We start from the raw sequence: 21,147 nt of genomic DNA, 5'->3' as shown, positions 1-21,147 counted from the left end.
TTTTTGCATATCTTTAAATTTAAAAATATGCTATTTTAGATCAGATTATTATTAAAATTTTTATAAAGTGCAGTTTTAACACAATCTTTAATAATGGTTATTACATGCATAAATTTGACTCTCCCCCTTCCCAATTTAGCAAGTCGCACATACTGTCCAATTTAGTTCAGGTTAACTATATAAGAAGAAGCATGATTTGTTAACACAGTTTTAGATGGCATATTATATCATGTCAGGCTTGGGGATCAAATTACACTATAATAATTTAATCAAATGTTAAGATACAAAAATAGTCAAAAGCTGCTCTCACATCCTGAAGTTGGAAATTCTTATCCTTGGTGCTTTGTAAGTTTGAAATTTTGTTTCTGCAAGAGAGAAGTATTCAGACTAATTTACATGCACTTCTCTGTTATAGGTGTAAAAAGTGTTTATTCCCAGTAAATGAAAATCCACTTTAGGTATATTTATCACTTTTTTTGAGTATTAGAAACATCTTGATGTGCTATATAAAGATTCTGGTCAAATGAATACAATCTGGTAACCGTCATCTTCAGGCAAATTTGTAGAATTATTATTATTGTGTTCCTCATTAGCTCTGTGACGTTCCATGTTTCCTGTCTCCACTCATGGTTCATTATGGATAAATGCAACAATAGATGACTAAGAAGAGAAGCAAATTAAAACTCTGAGGGCAAAAGCACCCTGCAGTCAGCAGTGTTCAGAAGATAATATAGTACCTAATCTCCTCGAAGTCCTCACACCTCACACGCTAGGAGAGCCCCAATCTGTCTCATATTAAGGAGGAAAAAATGGAATAAAAGTATTAATTGATTAAAAACAGAAATGAAGGGGCTTCCACGGCGGCACAGTGGTTAAGAATCTGCCTGCCAATGCAGGGGACATGGGTTCGAGCCCTGGTCTGGGAAGATTCCACATGCCACGGAGCAACTAAGCCCGTGCGCCACAACTACTGAGCCTGCACTCTAGAGCCCGCGAGCCACAACTACTGAAGCCCACATGCCTAGAGCCAGTGCTCCACAACAAGAGAAGCCACAACAATGAGAAGCCCGTGCACCGCGATGAAGAGTAGCCCCCGCTCGCCGCAACTAGAGAAAGCCCATGCGCAGCAACGAAGACCCAACACAGCCAGAAATTAACTAACTAACTAACTAAATAAATAAATAACGTCAGATGACATTTTAACCACTTGAGAGCCCCCAGAGTTTTAGAATTACAGGTTAGGGAAGAGGTCTTGTTCAACCATCACCTCACCCACTGCTGCAGTGAATTTTTTAATGAAGAAACTGAGGTCTACCGAGAAGGATTTAGCTGAGGTCTCCTGGTGAGTCGGGGCTGAGTGAGGCTCAGTACCCAGTCTCCTGACTCTGAGTTCTCTCCTCTCCCTGTGCACCCAGCAGTGACAGGATGGCTCCAAAGCCCATTTGAGGGTGAGGTCCTGTCAAGGGACCAGACCGGAAGAGAGGGGAACGAGTTGCCACAAAATGCAGACTGTCCTGTTTGCCTGGTTACGCCGCACAGCAGCAGGCACAGCTCTTTTCCCACAGGATATACCTGATAACTGTTTCTTGGGTGAATAAATGGAATTGTAGCAGGGCCAGGATTTGTATACCTGCTTCTCCTTCTCACCCCTGGGTCATGCTGTATCTGTTCTTGTCCCCTTTCCACAGAGTTGGGACAGTTCCTATCCCATCAAGAAAGCAGTCAGTCCCTCACGACCCAGCTGCTCGCACCTCCCGGAGGATAAATGGACCAGGACATGGTGTGGTCCACCACGCCGGCTTAGTCCCTTCGGACTGCTCCAAAAACAATACCACAGACTGGGTGCCTTACAAACAACAGAAATTTACTTCTCACAGTTCTGGAGGCTGGGAGTCTAAGACCAGGGTGCCAGCACGGTCAGGTTCTGGTGAAGACCCTCTTCCGGTTGCAGACAGCTGCCTTCCTGCTGCGTCCTCACACAGTGGAAGGAATGAGCTAGCTCTCTGGGGTCTCTTATATGAGGGCACTGATCCCATTCATGAGGGTACCACCTTCCTGACCTCATCACCTCCTAAAGGCCCTACCTCCTAATACCATCACCTTAAGCATTAGGTTTTCAACATATAAAATTTGGGGAGAACACAAGCTTTGAGACTATAGCAGGCTCACACTTGCGAAAATGAAAGAGTTGGATCAGCGGTTCTTCAAGTGCAGTCCCTGAACCAGCAGCAGCATCACCTGAGAACTTGTCAGAAATGCACATTCTTGGGCCCCACCCCAGAAGGCCTGACTCAGGAACTGTGGGGGTGAGGCCCAGCAACCTGTGTTCTAAGAAGCCGTCCAGGGGGCTCTGATGCAGGCTGAAGTCTGAGACTCAAAGAGTAGCCTGTGCTTAAGGTCCCTTGCGGCTCTGACAGTTTCTATCCCAGCCTGGATAATGAGACAGTGGTCTGGATGACGATGGTATCCGGGAACGCTGGCAGAGCTCTCGCAGCACCAAGTACTCTTCTGAACACTCCACGTAAAATGACTTAATGCCCCAATGGAAGCCGATCTCTGCAGGGAGGCTCAGACGCAGAGTTGAGGTTGACGGGCCCAAGAGTGAGGCCACATCCTCCTACTCAGTGGCTGCTGCCCTCCAAGCCTTGTTCAATAAGCCCCAAAGGGAGGCCTGAGAAGCAGGCTAGAGGCAGACACCAATCCAGATGTGTGTAAACACGCAGCATTTACCCAGGCCAGCTGGTCTCCCTGGGCCACAGCTGCCCTCAAGTGCTCTAGGACTCTCTTCCCAACGTGTCAAACCTGATTTTTGTACTTTGAACAATGCAGGGTCATTCAAATAATGGCCTGCATGGTGTTATTGCTAATTATTTGATTTACTAACAGTTGGGGCAGGGATGATAATGTTTCTAAGTTGCAGGTGAAGATCAGAAGCTAATAATAAATAAATAAATAAATAAATAAATAAATAAGTAAGTAAGTAAGTAAGTAAGTAAGTAAGTAAAGATCAGAAGCTAGGCTGTAGCTGGGACCAGGAATGAAACATCCTGAGAAGGGGCAAAGGACCCTCCAAGACCCCTGTCCTTGTCCTCTGTCTCCAACAGCCGACTTCTAGCAATAACTCTCAAACCAGGATAAGATCAACTGAAAATATGCACATCAAATCTTAATGGTTCTCAACAGCGGCCCCCAGTTGAGAGCCAGCAAGGAAATGGGGATCTCAGCCCACAGGGAACTGAATTCTGCCAATGGAAGTGGACCCTGAGCTCCAGATGAGAATGAAGCCAGGCCAACACCTTGATATCAGCCTAGGGGACACTGAGCCCGAGAACCCTATGAGCCAGGCTCAGACTTCTGACCTACAGAACTGTCAGCTAATAAATGGGTATAGTACCAAAAAAAAAAAAAAAAAAAAAAAAAATCTTAATGGTTCTTATTTCTAAGTGATTGGGGTTTTTGTTTGTAAATTTTTTCAAGTTTTATAACTTTTACCTTTATAACCAGAAAACTAACATTTAAGAAACATAAAATGTGGATTTCTGTACTTTACTGTATATATGCTTTACTTTAATACAAGTTATTAAAAAAATAATGACAAAGGGGATTGTATCCAACCCACTGAGCCTTTCTATCCCTGCTAAGAGGTAGCGTCAGTTCCTAGACAGGATGGATGAGGACAGGATGAATTCTCAAGACTTCCCTGGTTGGGGCTCTGGGTCCCTGAGTCTCAGTGTGTCCTTCTGGGAAATGGGGAAATGATCACTGTTTCCAGTGGGTTAATGGGAAGACAAAGGCAGAGCCAGAAATGAGTCCCTAAGACCCAGACTGCCCTCCACCTGTGTATTCATCTTCTTATCAACAACATAGCTGAGACTAATGCACTTGAGGGATCCTGTGAGCTTTTACCTCAGAAAGAGACAAACCTGACAACTCCCACCACTACTCCTTACCCCCCATGCCTACTGCTCATAGGGAAAGAAGCAAAACACAAAGTGGCCTGTCTTCAAATGGAGATGGAAGCGCATCTGTCACCGGGCCAGGGAAGAGTCTCTCATAACCTACTGGGTTTGTGGAATTTTCTGGAGAGAAAAGGTAGAAGGGGGTGGGGAGTGGCAGGAAAGAGTCAAGTCCTCTACAACCCCCCGACTTCCCAAGGGCACCAGAGGGTAACCGACACAGAGGAAAAGAGGCTGGTGGACTCTGGGGGAAAGAGCTAGTCGGGACTCTCCCCTGCCTATGGAAGTCAGTAGCCCAGTGGGAAAAAGAGAATTCGGCCTGGCCCTCCCCCTTCCCCACTGTCTCACACTGGCATCTGGGGTAGGTGGGTGGAGAGGCGTGGGGCAGCAAAGGTGCTCTACAAGTGGACGGTGGTGAGACAACCTTGGGCTACCAGCCGGGAGGTTGGGTTCTACTCCTCACTTTGCTATTAGGTTGCTGCCAGCTTTGAGCGAGTCCCTTCCTCAGGCTTCATCCTCCTCCTGTGCAAAGTGAGGGACTCCCCAAGCTCAGATGTCTAAGAAACCCATGAGATACTAAGGCTTCCCCATAACCAAGGAATCCACCAGCTGGTCAGACCTGTGCCTTTTACTCCAGCGGGAGGGAACAGGGTGGTGGTCAAGGTTACAGTGGACTTTCTGGCAGGGAAGGATCTTCTCAGCATTCAGGAGAACACCGAAGGTTAAGAGCTCAGTAAGACAGAATCTGACTGGAACCAGAAGGGTCTGAACTGAAGCCCCGACCACACAGCTTACTAGCCGAGCAACCTCAGAAAAAAGCCATCAAGCTCCCTGTGCTTCCCTTTCCTTGCCCGTAAAGCAAGGCCACTGAAAATACTTCATAAGTGAGTGTGGAGTGAGACACCTATTAAAAGCCCATAGCACATAATCAGCTCTGAGTATATGGAAGCTGCCATTATTCTAACCTCACTCTTCCTATTATTACTACTACTGCTGCTGCTGCTATGACAACAACCAGGGATGGGGGAGGTCACAGGCGACTAAATGCCTAGAACCCATGACCATAGCACACTTCCTGTCCTCCCACTGGTGGTCAGGCTGATAACCAAGGTCAACTTACACACATCTGAAAGAAGAAAACCACAGGGGCTCCCAAAAGACAGTCACATATCAGCCTTGAGTTATCTCCTCCCAGAATGAGTGCCCAGTAGAGAAAGAGATTTACTTTTCAGGAAGCTTAACACCTTTCTTCCTCCCCTGCCCCCCAGCCCTACACACACAGAGCCAGCAGTCTTCCATCAGTACCATGGAGAATTCTAGGATAGACTGGGGCAAAGGTTGAGCAGGTGCCAGCTGCCCAGCTGCAGCTGAATATAGGGCTCAGAGCAGCCTACACAAAACAAATTAAAACTGAACAAGCAAGCTAGCCAGCAGCCACATAGCCAGTGGTCATGCAAGAAGACAATGGGCTCTTCCCAGGCCTGGCCACCAAGTCCCGTGGCTGTTGAGACCAGGACTTGAAACGCTGCCAGAGCTGGGAGGGTGCAGTGATGGTCACATGGTGTTCTGGGCCAGAGCTGCTTGAACTGCTCTCCATCCCCCTAGGGATCCAGGGCTTGCCTTATGCTAGACACCAGCTGAGACCTGTGTCCCAGAAGAAGCTCAGGAGAGAGCTAGACTGGGAATCCACAGGTAGATAATTTGGCTTAGCTCTGCTCTGATTCATGCTCCTTCCTGAACCGGTCACCCAACTCTCTATGCTTTGGTTGCCCCACCTCTACAGTGGAAATGATACATTAACTCAGGGTATTAACTTGGTGTGGCAAGGGTATGATAAGGACAGAAGTAGATTATAGGAAGCAAAACTAGGGAACTGAGATGGCTTATTATAAGAAATGAACTCTCATACTCTGGACTGATACGTGGTCTCACTTCTACCTCTGTTTCATTGATTAACCTTGTGTTGATTTCCTCCCTGTGTCTGTGCCTCAGGAAAGTCACCCCTTTCTCCCCACCATCCTTTTGCCTTATAGGTGTGGCCAGCATGAAATTAGAAAATTAGGGCTTGAGGATAACTGGATTGTCCATTTCTTCTGAATTTCTACCTCCTCCCCTTTGCAGACACTCCCTAATGAGCTTGTTAGGAGCACAGAAAGAGTAAGAGCTCTGTCTTTCAAAGCTCCATTCTAAATCTCCTCCTTGAGTCTTCCAAACTACCATAGATTAAAATGAACTCTCTCTTAAACTCCAAGAGCTATGTGGTCCAAACCATACATTTGCATTTATTCTTTATTACTTTGTGTAATTAGTCATCTTGACCATGCATGGATGCCTGGTACGCTTGCTCAACTGGAGTGCAAGGTTTTTGAGGGCAAAGATTGCCTTTCCTTCTCCACTGTAATTCTCATAGTACCTAGCACACAAATGAGCACCTATTTGAGGCTCAAAACTATTTTCTGATTGCTCCCCAAAGTTGTTAGGTGTACTTGAATAGGGCAGGGCATGAAGCTACTATAAGGAAGGGAAGGTGGGGAAGTAACAGCAGCTCACTTTCATCAGCTACTTGTTATTTGCCAGGCATTATGCAAAGGGGTTCATGTGCATTATCTAATTTAATCTTCACAAATCCATGCAGGGTAAGCACTATTTAACTACCCGGTTTACAGATGAAAATTAGAGAAGATTTAAGTCATTTGCCAAAGATCACACAACTAGTGAATAGAGAGACAGATTGGAATCCAGGCAGCCTGATTCCAGGCCCTTGCTCTTGCACTATCTTCTACTTGCAAGACCAGATGCATGCCCTTGAGCATTCCACACTGGGAGCTGAGAAAAACAAACCTGGGAGGGCAGAAAGAGGAGAAAGCAGATAAATGATCTGGAGCAAAAATAGTCCAAGCCAGCAGAATATCTTTAGCCACCACTGAGTAGTCCTTGGCCTGTTTTGGTCTGTCCCCAACATACCAGCATCTGGGTAGACCCCAGATGATGTCACCAGCCTGTGGAGAAACAAAGCATTCTTGCTCTCAGAAGCCCCCACTGTAACTTTTTAGGGTGCCATCCAAAAGCTTTCTCTTTATTTTTCAAGGTTTAAGAATGCAGGGGAACCATGGGATGTGTTCAGAGAGGGCTTTCCCAGTCTGACTCGGAATGGGGCCCTGACCCCACTCCCGCACCAGCCTTCCAGAACTTTCCAGAAGGATCCAGCAACACAGCGTCATAGTCTTTTGCTACATCTCCTTTTAGCTTGACTTCCCCCTAACCTGCACATTCCACATTCCCCAACTGTCCGTGCATCATGAAGGCCTCTGCTGCTGTGAAGGCAGCCAGATGAAGAAGGAAAAGAGCCAGAGACCTGGGGCCCACCAGCCAAACCCACCCAAGTCCCAGAAGCCCAGTAGGCTCACGCTGATTCCTAAACTACCCAGGACAGGTTGTGCTGGAACAGCCACCGTCCGTGGGAGTGAAAAGATTAAGCACTAAGACCCCAGACCTCTACAGTCAGATAGGGTATTTAACGGTGTCACACAGACAGGTCGTGTGTGGTCAAGCTTTTGGGTGACAGGGGATTCATTTTTTAGCCCAGGCCTAACTGGAAGTCCTTATTCTTATCAGAGGGGCAGCATGCTGACCATGCACAACCAGAGAGAGGAAACAGAGTTCGCAGAAACAGAAAACCCTAGGGACACTGAGAGAGAAAGAGAAAGGAAAACCAAAATATAAAATGGAGATTTAGCAGAGAAAATATTGAAGCAACACAATGCATAAACACTCTGCACTTAAAAGTAAACATTGAACAATTCATAAACAAAGCTTAAGAGAGGTCTGGATGCTGTAATACTACTGGCTTTGATATAGGAAAGCAATATCTCAGCACAGAATTTCATGGAATGCAGAAGAAAAAAAAATCAGCCAAATTGGAACACAGCAAGAGGACGAATGTAGACCAGATACATGAACAGAGAGTTAGTCATTTCTCAGTGAGGAGCAGAAATTTATATCCAAAGCCCCAACATGGGATATGTGTAGTGCCTGTGTAGTCATGCTTGAGTTTCCTGTCCCAGTGAAATATATATATATATATTTCTCTTTCTCAGTGTGGATTCTCTTAGACTCAGCTAACACGTGATAAGATCTTGAGTTAAAGAACTCTTCCAGGTAAAGACAGATAAGCATCTGGACTAGGTGGATCCCTCCATAACTGGGCAGACCATGCAACTCAGCACCCCCCCAACCCCGCTCTTTTACTGAATAGCTTAGCCAGGATGACTTCTGCCAGGATGTGTCCTTGTCATAATGGCAGCACTGCTGAAGCTAGAGAGGTGGGCAGAACAACAGACATTGGGATCTCCTCTCAGTGCTAAATCTATTGGAGAAAACCCCCCCCACACACACCGCAGGATAGGAGCACGAGCACCAGATGATGAAAATATTCTGTTGACGTTACATGTGTCGATGAAGGGAGGCTCCTGGCATTGTCCCCTTTTATGTTCCCATTTTCTTTTAGCACCAGAATGAAAGGTAAACCTCGGTAGGCAAAACAGACGAGAGCTGGGTTCAGTGGCTCTGTCAAGCAGAGAGGGGACCGTGGGACAGACGGTGATTCTTCTGGGCGGAAAGTGTCACAACCTCCGCCTCGGGGCCTGATGAAGACTCAGAGCAGTGGTTCTACAGTGCCTTGTGGGCCAAGACTCAGAAGACTTCGGTGCCATTGGACCCTAACGTTCCCTAACAGAAGACTGGAGTTTCTGTGTTACCCAGACTCTTACCTCACTCTTCAATACAAGTGACTCCCAGACACAGAAAATTCTCAAACAAGGGGCCATCAGCCCCATGTTGGAATTCAGAGTTGCCCATTGGCTAATGAGCCAGGATTAGGAGACTTTGGAATCAGATCCAATGCCAGCTCTGCCACTTAGAGCTATCCTACTTTGGGCCCATTCTGAGCAACCATTATTCCACGTGATGGATATAAACATCCAGTCCAAGGCTGTGATGAATCAATGAGACGACAAAAGCCAAGCATCTAGCATAGTCCCTGACACAGGGCAGGTGTCTGGTCAACGGCCCCTCCCTTAGCCCCTGGCTTCCTGTGGACAGAGGCACACATGGCGGGACCTGGGAGCGTCTGTAGAACAAGGGTTGGAAGACCAATACCTATAGCTCAGCCAGCCACTTTTAAAATGAATTCTTACACAATCGCTTATCTGTACAACACTAGCATTTATAGAGCCCTTTCTCCTATATTATTCTTATTTAAATAGTCTTATTAGGTAGGCATTATTGTCCCCATTTTACAATTGAGAAAATTAAAGCTAAAGAAGGTTAGATAACTTGCTCTAGTCCTTTCAGATCCCTAATCCGTCTGGTTTTCAGGTCCCTAATCCAGTGCCCTTTCTGCCACCCCACACTGGAATAATCATCCATTCAATATATATTTCCTGAAAGTTTACTATGTTCTGGGCATGGATCCAGGGACTGGATACCCACTTTGACTGGTTCTAGGAGTAGCACTGGTCTGCTCTAAGCCAGCCACATTCTTTGATCCCTCATGGCTGGTGGTACATCCATGGGAGCAGTGGCCAGAGTGATAGAGCGAGCCGCTGACCACCTTCATGCTGACTGAGGACAGCTGTGGGGCAGGGCTGGTGAGGTAAGACATTCTGTGCCTTCGAGGCACTTATCTCCTGGGGTAAGGAAGGAATAGCCAGGTGAAAAGCAGATCAGAGGGAGGAGAAAAACCATCCAGAGAGCCAGTGGTTCTCAGCCTGGGCTGTATATTAGAATCACCAGGGGGACCTTTAAACATTCCTGTGCCGAGACCCAACTCTTAGAGATTGTGAATTATTTGGCATAGAGAGGGTCCCAGCATCAGCACATTTAAAATCTCCCCAGGTGAGGCTAACTCGTTGCCAGGTTGAGAACACACGTCTAGGGCCTTGCCAATCAGAGTGTGCTTTGCTGACTGGCAGTACTGGCATTACCTGGGAGCTTGTTAGAAATGCAGACTCTCAGGCCCAATCCAAACCTACTGATTCTGCCTCTGCACTTTAACAAGATCCCAGGTGACTCATGTGCTCGTGGAGGATGGAAAGGGCAGGCTCCTCCCTGTGAGTCAACCAGAGAAGCCCCTCCCCAGCCCCAGCTGGGAGATGCAGCCCACCTGCTCCCCAACAGGCAGGGCACACCCCTCGAGAGTAGAGCAGGGGGCTCAGGTGACTTCGGGGAGCCACGTCACTAAGCTTTGCTTCTCTCGTCGCCTCCAGAGCCTCACCTGAGCCTGCATCATGGGGCTCCATGTACCAGAGCTGCTGGAGTCCCAACAAGCCCCTCTGTGACCAGGAGGGAATCTGAGAGCAGGACCCTGTTACCATTTCAGTGACAAGAAAAAAAAGGAGTTTCTTCCTCTTCCACACAGTCTTTGCCCCCCCCCCCCGGCCCCCGAGTGTCTTCACCACAGAAGAGGCAAGCTCAGGACAGCAGTGCCTCAGCACAGCCCCAGCGAGACAGTGAGCTGCCTGATCCACCATAAAGGCAGCACTGTCACTGCCGGCATGGGGGTGGCTGGTACCAGCTAAGCCTCATGAAGGAGGGAATCCTCAAGAGAAGGCCAGACAGAGACACACACATAAAATGACCCTTCCAGCATCCTGCACCCCTCCCCCAGCTCTGTATCCCTCCTACCACTTCAGTCTTTGTTTCTGTCTATCAGATGTGTGTGTGTATAATTTTTCACACATGTCTGCCTTTGCTCTCCCATTAGACTGAGATCAACCATCCTTGCCTCCTCCTTTGTCACTGCCCACAGTACCAAGTACAGAGACTTATGCCCAGCAGGGGCTTCGTAAATATTATTTGTATTCATGCACACACATTTTCTAGGAGTCAAACTGATAGCTCCAGGCTAACAAAGAGCTACTCAACAAGCAGGCATTTATTAAGATTATCAGAACACTGAGAGTCTATGGAAGAAAACTGTAAGGCATGGCTTCAAAAAGCACACACTCTGGTTTAGGAAACCAGACTTATACATAGAAAGCCTAAGACCTGAGACCCAAAGAAATCAAACGTGTTTAGGATATGTGCACTGGCACATGCCTATACAATGGAAATTTTCTGCTCCAGTCTTTTGACAGGTTATTATTACTTGCTTATTAATTGGCATTTTAAAGCATTTTCCCCCTCTGGTATCTCTACCACTGACCCACATCCCCATCCTGGGCCACATCCACCATACCAGGTAAACAAGATGAAATGCCTACAGTCAGAAAGGGAGATGGATCAAGACCAGGAACTTCTCTCTGCTGGATGCCCACAAACATCTGATGTAACAGCACAAAATCTGTACCCCACCTCACAACAAAGCCAAGTGTCCAGGGCCATACACACTGCGTTGCTTGCCCATTCAAGGTTCCAAAAAGTCTCGGATCAGGTCCCTGGGACCAGAGCCAGAATCCAAGGAGCCTTCTCCCTGCCCTTGAAAGGAAAACTGCAGTGCGTCACGCATGGTTGTCCCCACTGTGACAATAAAAAAGGGCAAAACTCACAGCCAGGCGTGGACTTTCAGTTCAGATTCAGCTTGGGGTTTTCTCCAGCAATGTGTCAAACTCATCCCCATTCAACAGTCCATTTTTACTCTAAGTCAAAGAGGTTTAGGTATGAGGGACAAATATGCAAGGGTAAGTGCAAATTGCAAGGATTCTGACATTAGAGCTGTGCAGTTTAATACAGTAGCCACACATGGCTATTTAGATTAAATTAAAAATTCAATTCTCAGTCACATTAGCCACATTTCAAGTGCTCAATAGCCACATGTGGCTAGTGGCTACCATGTTGGACAGTGCAGATACAGAACATTTCCATCATCACAGAAAGCTCTATTGGACAGCACTAATGTTGAACATTGAGATGTTTCATTTGAAGCAATGAGTAGGGTCTTCTGGGAACTTTTGTTGTTCTCTCCAGCACATTGCTTCTTTCACAATGAAAGAAGCAATGTGCTGAGAGTCTCATGTAAATACAAAGACTCTAAGGCAAAGTTTATAGGGCTACAAATTGGGTCATTTTAACATGCATATGTGCACACACATGGTCACTCCTTCTTAAAAGGGCCGTTACTAGTTTCCCCCAACCCAAACTTTTGCTTTCATCACAAGGATTGTTAAGTCAGATGCTGCAGACCAATTTGCTGCCAGAAAGCCCACATGCTACCTAGTCCTAGCCAGAACAGTTTTCCAGATCCCTTTTGGGTGGTTCCATGCATTCCCTGGCTTTACCTTTTAACCTGGCATCACCAGGGAGAAAAATCTTGCAGATGGCAGCTCAGCACCCTGGACAGCGACAAGCTCCCGACCAGCCAACAAGTTTAAAAGTTCCAGTACTCCCCCTTTTCTCCACCCTTCAGAAGCAACTATCCCCAGACACCACTGCCTGTGAAGGGATTTCCCATTCACTTCTCCTAACACCACAATCTTGTCTTTAGAGGAAGAGCAAGCTCAGCTAAGAAGCTTAAATGCTCCTCACCAAGACAAAAGTCCAACTCCTTAGTCAGATTCAAGATTCTCTGGAGTCTGGCCCCAGCTGGTCCCTCCAGCTGTACCTTCCACTGCTCCAGCCTGGCCAATTCAGTGCCTGCGTATAAGTTCCCTCCTCTAAACCTTTGATTCTGCTCCCTTACCCCACCAGAAATGCCATTCCCTTACCTTTATCTATTCAAATCCTACCCATCCCTAGGGACCCAGACCAGCCCCTGTTTCAATTCAAAACCTTCCCAAAGGACTTTAGTCTACATTGATATCTTCTCTTCTCTGACATCTCAAAGCATTCCTAGTTTAGATCATGCTTTAAGGAACTTGATTACACACCCTCTTGTATAATTACTAGGTTCATATATAGTGTTTAAAGTGGCCTGGTATGTGGAAGAATGGACTTTGCCAGAAACTAGCCATTTTGATCAGTAAAATAATGATCTTAGACTAAACCATCTCTAACATTCTATGAGATTCTCTCAAAACAAATTGCCACCCAGAAGTGTGCTCTGCTCATAATAAAGGCTTCAAAGACTAAAGAGCATTGTGTAAAAACAAACCAAGGCACAGCTCAGAGCTGGGATCAGCCAGAGAACCCTGGTTTAGCTCCCAACATGAGTCACAAAGGCTTCATTTCCACTCAGTGTGTGACGATGATCAGAAAGAGATCTAGTTTCTGTCCTTGCCCACGTCAGCATAGGAAAATTGCCTGTGGCCTCAGAGGCATTTTCCTTCATAAAGAACATGTCACCTCCAACATGTGGAAAAATACCACACAATGGGTATTATAACCGTAGCATTGTAACAATGTCTCTCATACAAACATGCATGGATAGGTCAACCAACACCTGACAGCAGTGTACTAACTCCATTACTAATTATGCATAAGGCCAGATAAGACTATGGAAAATAACAAAAAGCATAATCTTTGTTGGTGCCCCCAAATAAAACTCTGACTAGTCTTACAAGTCAAGAGGTTCCAACGGGGAGAGAGAACTGACTTAAAATTTCAGCTCAATATTTTACTTCTTGTCAAAATGATAGTTATAGTACCTCCTCATGTTTAAAATACTATTCTCAAAGCATTCAGTTTATGGATCTACATACAATAGGATACAGGGATGATTCTTTCCCTCTTGCACATGGAGAAATTAAGGCCCAGAAATGTTTAATAACTTTTGTATTGCAAATAAAGATCACACTAGAATGAGAATCTAGTTGGAATAATTTCAATAACATAAGCAGCATGCACACACGAACGCACATATACATGTACACACACACATTCAAAGAACTCAATAATATAAAGAGATGAGGGAGTTCCCTGGCGGTCCAGTGGTTGGGACTCCGAGCTTTCACTGCTGAGGGCGCCGGTTCAATCCCTGGTCAGGGAAGTAGGATCCCGCAGGCTGCCGAGCAAGGTCAAAAATAAATAAATAAATAAATAAAAGTGGAAAATAATATAAAGGGATGAGTTATGAAACTCACTGACCCTGGAACTGGAAGATGCCACTGAATACTTGCAAAAAAGTGCCAAAGCAAATTGGCCAGCATCGGTAAAGAAGGAACTCTCATCACTGGGAAAAGTCCTTGGAAGTGCTCTGCCAGCCATTCACTCTCATCCCAGAAAGTCGTTAAGATCTGAGAACAAAATTTAGCATCTGGTCAACCTACCCCAGTTGGCCTAAACTGGATCCAGGAAAGTGAGTTCAGCATGAAGGCCAGAATCATCCTGTCTTAAGCCCTTCCCCAAGCCAACCATCCTAAGTGCTCGGAGAGGGAAAGCAGTGAGACCCCAGTATGACCAGGCTAGAAAAGTAAAGGCTCCATTACTCAGGATCCTCTATGACTATGTCTCAATATACTGTTCCCTCACCAGGGAATTACACGCACCCACCACCCAAGCCATGCCATTTATTCATTGTGACTCAAACATCGCTTGCGCACTCGTGCCTTTGAATCTGCTCCTCCTCCAGCAGCTCTGACCATTAAGTCTTCAAGTCTTGATGTCTCAAGACCCATGCAAGAGGCTTTTCCAGATCATCTAAGCCCAATATAATCTCCTGTCATCCTTCTAGCATTTACTGTCTGGAATTAGCAAATGTTTCTTATTTTTGAATATATATCTCTTATCTCCTTTAGGGTGGAGACGAGGTCTCATGAGCCTCAATTCTGCTCCAGAAGATGGTGCAGTACCCCTTACCCACATTCAATAAATGTTTGGTGATGGTGATGAGAATGCTAAGACCTCTCCAGAGGGTCATGTCACCTAAGGACAAAACTAGATATGCAACTATGTCCATGGGGCTGGGTGGGGCAGGCAGAACGAGCCCCAAAGGGAAACCGCCTGGAGGACAACTGCTCACACAGCCTTCCTCCAACTTCAGTGCCAGGGGCTTCCTCATTCTAGGACTGAGTCAGAAATCTTCCCTTCCTACCCTTGAGCCGCTGATCCCAAGCTGTTTATCTCGTTAACTCTATTTATTGTGATCCTGGTAAGAGGTTCTGAAGCCCTCCAAGCCCCTCTCTAATTAAATTCATTAGAACAGATTGGAGCTTTCTTTCCGCATCTCAGAAAAATTAACAACACGATTAGCATCATAATGACGGGGAGAGGGGCTGCCGGGGAGGCCTTTCAGGAGGGGCTGGCCCAGCCTGGGAAGGGAAGAGTGAAGAGGGGCAGCCGAAGGAGAAGGCAGATGCTCAGGCAGCTGCTTCCTGGAGGAGGGGAGCTACAGTAGTCAGGAAGGGATGACGACGGCCTGAGGGGATGACCCCACCAGGCCCCAGGCATTCCCACTTTTTCATGGCTTTGGGGAGAGGAAAGGCAAGACAAGAAATTAATCAATGACATGAATTCCAGAGACACAGGCTTCTGCGACTAGAGACTTTTAGCAATCTTCTAGTTTTACAGAAAGAGAAACACATTTAAGCTCTGTTAATGATGGGGCTGGAAGTAAAACATAAACCCCTCACGGTTTTCATGAAGGTGTCCTTTTCTATAAGGCTGTACTGCAGGAACCTGGGGAAAGCAGGCAGGGTGAGGCAAGTCACTTCTTTCCCAGAGAACCTGAACCCACCAAGTATTTGCTTATACCCCTGTGGGTTCCCTTATCTAGAAAACTCTCATCTTCCCTTCTTTATTAAAATTCTACCAATTTTTCAAGGCTCAGCTCCATTCCCACCCCTCTGTGAAGAGCATTGGTGAGTGTTTACTGCCAGCCAGGGAGGGTGCTGGGCCCTTCACTGCCTTATCACATTTAATCCTTATAATGGCTCTGCAAGGTTCATATTAATACTCCCATTTTACAGACTGGGAAACTGTAGCTCCTCAGCCAGTAAGTGAAAGAACCAAGGTTTGAAGGCAGGTCTGTCTGATGTCAAAAGCTGAGCACTTTCTATGATGCCATGTCACCTCCCTGACTCAAAAACCATATTGAGGCATAACTCCTTCCTTTGCAATTTCACTGTCCAGGGTCTGAAGACTTAATTATACAATGTCTTGTATTATTCCCAAGGGTTTTCACATGTTTCCATCTTATTTCCCCTGTTTGAAAGCAGGAACCACATTTCTGTATCCTTCAGAAGGACACAGTAGGTACTGAAAAATGCATGCTAACTGAGCCCTTCTAACAGATTCTCCTAGAGAGCCTTGTACAAGTGGATAAAACATTCTAGTCCTACCAGGGTCAGAGAGCTCACAGGAGAGGAGCATGAGCTTTGGTGTCAAACTAATATAGTTTAAATTCTAGCTCTGCAACTCACTGTTCTATAATCTTAAACCACAACCTCTATGGGTCTGTTTCATTATGTGTAAAACCAGGATCCTAACAATACTGTTTTTGTAGCGTTAACCCTTATGAAGATTAAATAAGATGATGCATATCAAGCATATAGTAGGGTGCCTGGCACATAGTAAGCACTCTATAATGATGACTATTGTATTACGCCACTTTTATTTTTCCTAGCTTGTCTCAAAACCTAAGGAAAGGAGGGTAGTTCAAGAAATCTCAAGCTGGCTGGCACAGTCTGACCAATATCCCAGGTCAGCAAAGCTGTGGAAGTGCCTCCTCAAGCACCCAGCACAGCCATTAGCTCCCAGAGCCCTTCCCTGCAGCCCCAAGGACCAGGCCATATGCATCTAACATCTGTCCTTGCAACTCGGCCTGGGCCCTAGCTGAGCATTTGGAGTAAACACTCAAAAGTTTGACATCAGGCTGCTCTAGCCAAAGCAGGGGTCAATCCAAACAGTGTGGTACAATCATCCCAGGTCCTACAGCCCACTGGGACCCCTCAGCCATGCTCTTACAATGCCAGGAATGCGTTTACCTCCGGTAGAGCATTTCTTATACCGAATTTTAATGTGTTTTCATTTCTGTGTTTCCCACTTGACTTACACACCCAACATCTAGCTTAGTTCCTAGGACATTTTCAAAGGCTCAGGACACACTAATGAAATGAGCTAAATCAGATGTGTAGGTGGGGGGGGGGGGAGGCATTCCTCAGACAGGTGTGGCTGGCTGTCTCTATCCTTAGGCTCTTTCCCAGTTCAGCTATGGATGTTCATGGTGACCTGTGCTCGAGTGTAACTTTTAAGGACTCCCCTGTCACTATCAACCTCCTCTCCCCTATCTGGACCTCTTTGATGACTCTGACCTCCCAGGACTCCAAGACCCTTCCACCCATGTCAGAGCTCACAGTATTTTGACTCACCTTGTTTCTGAGCACATACTTGAACTTGCTATTTCTCCATCAGCCCCCGGGCCTCTTTCCTCTGACTCACTCTGACATTCTAAGCATATTCTGACCACACTTTGCCCCTAAAATACAAGTGCTTAGGAAACAGGAATGGGAGAGTTGAGTAGCCTCGATCTTGTCCCAGAGTTCCCCCTTCAGGCTGAAGCAGTAGCCAGCAGGGTTCAGCTGCACACAGAATATCCCCTCTTCCCCCTCAAGCTGGGGATCTGGTAACATCTTGCATCTTACCTTCTTCTCCCTCACATTCAACTTCCAGGTCAGCCCTGAACCACCATTCTGACAACATCAACCAGCCCTGTTCCTAGGTGTGGAGGAGGGGGGGCTGATGCCACTGGAGTGAAAGATGCTGCTGTTCATCATTCCTGTCCCCATGTCCTCACTCAAGCTTATCTATGTTATTTGTCTGATTACTTGTCTCTTTCATTACACTGGCAGCCCTGAGAGACTCTTTTCATCTCTATGACCCCAGCACCTAGCAGAGCAGCACACTGTAGGGTTTAATTAGTATTTGTTGAATGAATAAGTATGTAACCAGCCTTAAATTCCTCTTACTTCCTTCTCCCTTCTTCTCCCAGGCCAAACAGACTGAAAACTGAACTTCTCTGCCTCTCTCTTTCTAGTTTCCTAAGAAATTCTTTTTCTAAAGACTAAGTGATGATCCTCACACCCCAGGTCTTGGATGGTCTTGGAGGAGAGTGGCACCAGGGGAAGGGAACACATTGCAACAACAGAGTGATGGGAGCCTTGGAATCCTGTCTCTCAGTCACTGCAGAAATAGGACCACCTTCTATGCCTCGCCCCTTGGATATCCAAAGCCAGAACCCAACCCCCAGATACCAGCTACCTCTTCAATGTACCCCTGAAAGATCCAGCCCGGCCCCAGAAGCCCAGCCTGCATCAGCCCACAGGGAGCTAGTCAGGTCTTGCTCCAGCTCTGCAGGGAGCTGGCTTCCCTTTCTGTGTGCCTCAATGTATCCCTGCTGTAGCCTCTGTGATGTCAAACAAGGGATGAGGGATGAGATGCATTGCACAGAACTGGGAGATGTGTACATTGTTATCAGAATCCCCCACTTAACCAATCAAGCATTTCAACGTCAGGACCTTAATCCAATCAGCTCTCAGAGACGGGTCCAGGTGATGCCTCCTCCCTGGGCCAGGAAAAGCTGGCAGCTCTGGGAACGCTGATGCCAGGGGAAGCTTCCTGCCCCACCCCCACTCACGATGGGAGGGGCACAGAAGGTTGACAAAGCAGAGGACAGCCAGTCCCGCAGCTGCACACCCGCCCCTCCACCCCTTGCTGGGCACTGCCTGAATCCCATTCAGAGTTGCTGTTCATGATTCTGAAGTGAGGGAGCCTTGCGCAGAAGGGACAGGATCCGTCAGCAATTTGCTCTTAACCTCCAATTTAAGACTTGGGATTTTAGCTGAGGTCCCCAGGGCAGGAATCAGGCTGCCCTGTTTCACATTTCCTGTTTCACAGGAAACACAATTTCTGGGCTAAGTGTGAGTGAGTCTCTTTCCTCATCTGTGCTATTCATTCTCATTCTCTCTCTCTTTTTCTTTCTAAACACGCGTGCGCACGCACGCGCACACACACACCTTCAGCTGAATCCCAACACAAGAGGAAGGAATTACTCCCTCAGAAGTGCCCGCTCTGTCAGGACAAAAGGTAGAATTATTAGATGCATAGCAGACCCCACCCCCATCTTCTTTAATTCTTCCTGCAATGCAAATCCACCAGATCCAATCATCCCCAAACCAGGGGAGACAGGTCTCTGCCTTCCTTCTTCTCCCTGCCTGCTGCTCCCACAGTTGGCATGACCAATCCCCAGGGTCTCCACACACGTTTTCCCTGGGCTTCTCCTACGTATGTTTCAAGTTCGGTGGGTTGTGAACCTGCTGGTCTCCAGCTCCATACAAACAATTCAACTCCTGCCCAACCAGGTCTCAAAGCCCCGTGATCTGCCCTTGCCGGAGATTTGACTGGGGCCCAGCAGGGCTCATCACAGTTCCAAGGGTAGATAATACACACCAGGCCCTCATGCCTGGAGACAGACAGGCAGAAAAGGTACATTGTCATCTACTCCTTTGGACTGAGGAAGGAGGCATCTCTGCCCAACACACACAGACACACACACACACACACACCACTGCCAAATGCCAAGGAAGGAATGAGGAACAGAACCTGGCTCAGGGCAAGAGAGGGGCTGCCATGGGGACCAGAGACTAGGTGATTCAGCACTCTGCCCACTCAGCCCAGCCCATGGGCCACACTCATGACAGCTCCCGATGCCAAAGTGCTGACTTGGAGGCTGAGGAAGAATCCTTTCTAAAATCCAAAATTCTCCAACCCTTCAGTGGGGCTCCTCATCCAGGCCTTTGCATCCCCAGGGCTCAGATCAAGACCAGGAAGAGGGTGCTCAGCCATTTCCTTGGACCCCTGCCCCAAGGGTCCTAGTTTCCCTATGCTTAGCACCTCCCCCCCGCCCCCATGCATCTAGGAAACAAACCTGAACAACTAGGGGAAGAGAGTAGCTGAAGAGGAACATAAGAGAGGCCTGCAAACACCCAGCATCCTTTGCCCCCAAGCCATGAATAGGATCAAACATACAGAAGGGAGTTATAAGTGGATTCTGCAACAGCGAGTACATAGGGCCTTCAGAGCCCTAGGCCTCCCCAAGCAGGGAAGGAGGGCCCAGTGGCAGGGAGGGGGGCTCGGTAAAAGCCATGTGGCTACAAAAGCACCAGGAAGGGCAGGTGGAGAAGGCGATGGGTGGCAGGCCAGCTAACAGCCAAGGGGGAGAAGATGGGGTTCTTGAGATGGTGGAGGAGGAAACCAAGAGGCAGTTGGGAAGGGGCTGGGACAGGGTATGCAGAGGGGACCCAAGAAGGACAGAAGCTGTGAGGGAGCTGATGGAGAGACAGGCACACAGAGTGATGGGGGTATGAGCTGGGGACCAGAGCAGGGAGGGCAAGGAGAGAGCCTGGTGTGCGGGGTAGGAAAAATAGAAGGGACAGGGGTCACACAAAGCGGAGTGTGGAGGTAAACAGGTAAGGGCAGAGCTCGGGGATGAGGCAGGGACAGAAGGAAAAGGGGAAGCGAGTGAGGTGCAGGAAGGGGGAGGGGAAGCAGGCAGTGAGATAGAAAAGGTGTTGGGGCGGACGGGGTTGGGAGCTGGATGGGGTGGGGTCCAGATATTGACATACGATGGATTCAGGGCAGGTAACAGCGTGGAGAGAAGGGTCGGGGGTGTGGATGGAGGGGGATGGGGACAGGTCAGGGGATGGAGACGGACAGAGGAGGGCGGGAACAAGGGGGTGTCGCTAAATGGGTTTCCATGACCCCCGTTCTACCCCCACCCCCATTTCTCTGCTGTTCGCGCTCGCCTACCTGCAAGGGCTCGGGCTCAGGCCCTGGGTGCAGTCGGTGCTGTCCGCTGCCGGCGCCGCCACTTCCCCAGCGTCCCCTGCAGCGCCTCTCGCCGCCAGCCGCCGCATTAGGGCAGAGACCAGCCCGTGCGCGTCCCCGGGCGGCCAGCGCGCCCCCGACACCCTGCGTGCGCGCCCCCGAGCCCCTCCCTTCGCGCTCCGAGTGGGGACCAGGACGCTGGAGGAGCCGGGCAGGAGGAGCGGGGCAGGATGCTCCCGCGCCGTCCCGCCAGGCGCGTTGGGGAGCGATTGCAGGGCCTGAACCGGGGAGAAAAAGCGCCTCCTTTTCGCACAGACCCACGGGCCTCTTTGCGGACTGGCGTTGAACATGATACTAATTAGCGCCCGTTTCCGTTCTCTGAGCGCCTACTGCGAGCCAAACCTACAGGAGGAAATACGCTGGAGACCCAGGGGTATCACGTGTTTGTCCTGTCTATGCCCCTCCACCATCAGACTGTGACTTCTTGGGGGCAGAA

The 21,147-nt window shown here is 48.0% G+C and overlaps 1 protein-coding gene across 13 annotated transcripts in view; it reads right to left on the bottom strand.

Annotated features, from left to right (window-relative positions):
• NFASC (neurofascin) overlaps positions 1 to 20,725 on the bottom strand; it is a 192,088-nt gene extending 171,363 nt beyond the window's left edge. For all 13 annotated transcript variants that reach the window (XM_036823422.1, XM_036823466.1, XM_036823476.1 and 10 more), the window contains exon 1: positions 20,634 to 20,725. The gene's annotated coding sequence lies outside the window, so the exon portion shown is untranslated. The remainder of the gene's footprint in view (positions 1 to 20,633) is intronic.
• Between the last annotated feature and the right edge of the window lie 422 nt (positions 20,726 to 21,147).

This window comes from Balaenoptera musculus, chromosome 1, assembly GCF_009873245.2.
Source record: "Balaenoptera musculus isolate JJ_BM4_2016_0621 chromosome 1, mBalMus1.pri.v3, whole genome shotgun sequence".
Classification (NCBI taxonomy): domain Eukaryota; kingdom Metazoa; phylum Chordata; class Mammalia; order Artiodactyla; family Balaenopteridae; genus Balaenoptera; species Balaenoptera musculus.
This window is presented reverse-complemented; position numbering and strand designations above follow the sequence as displayed.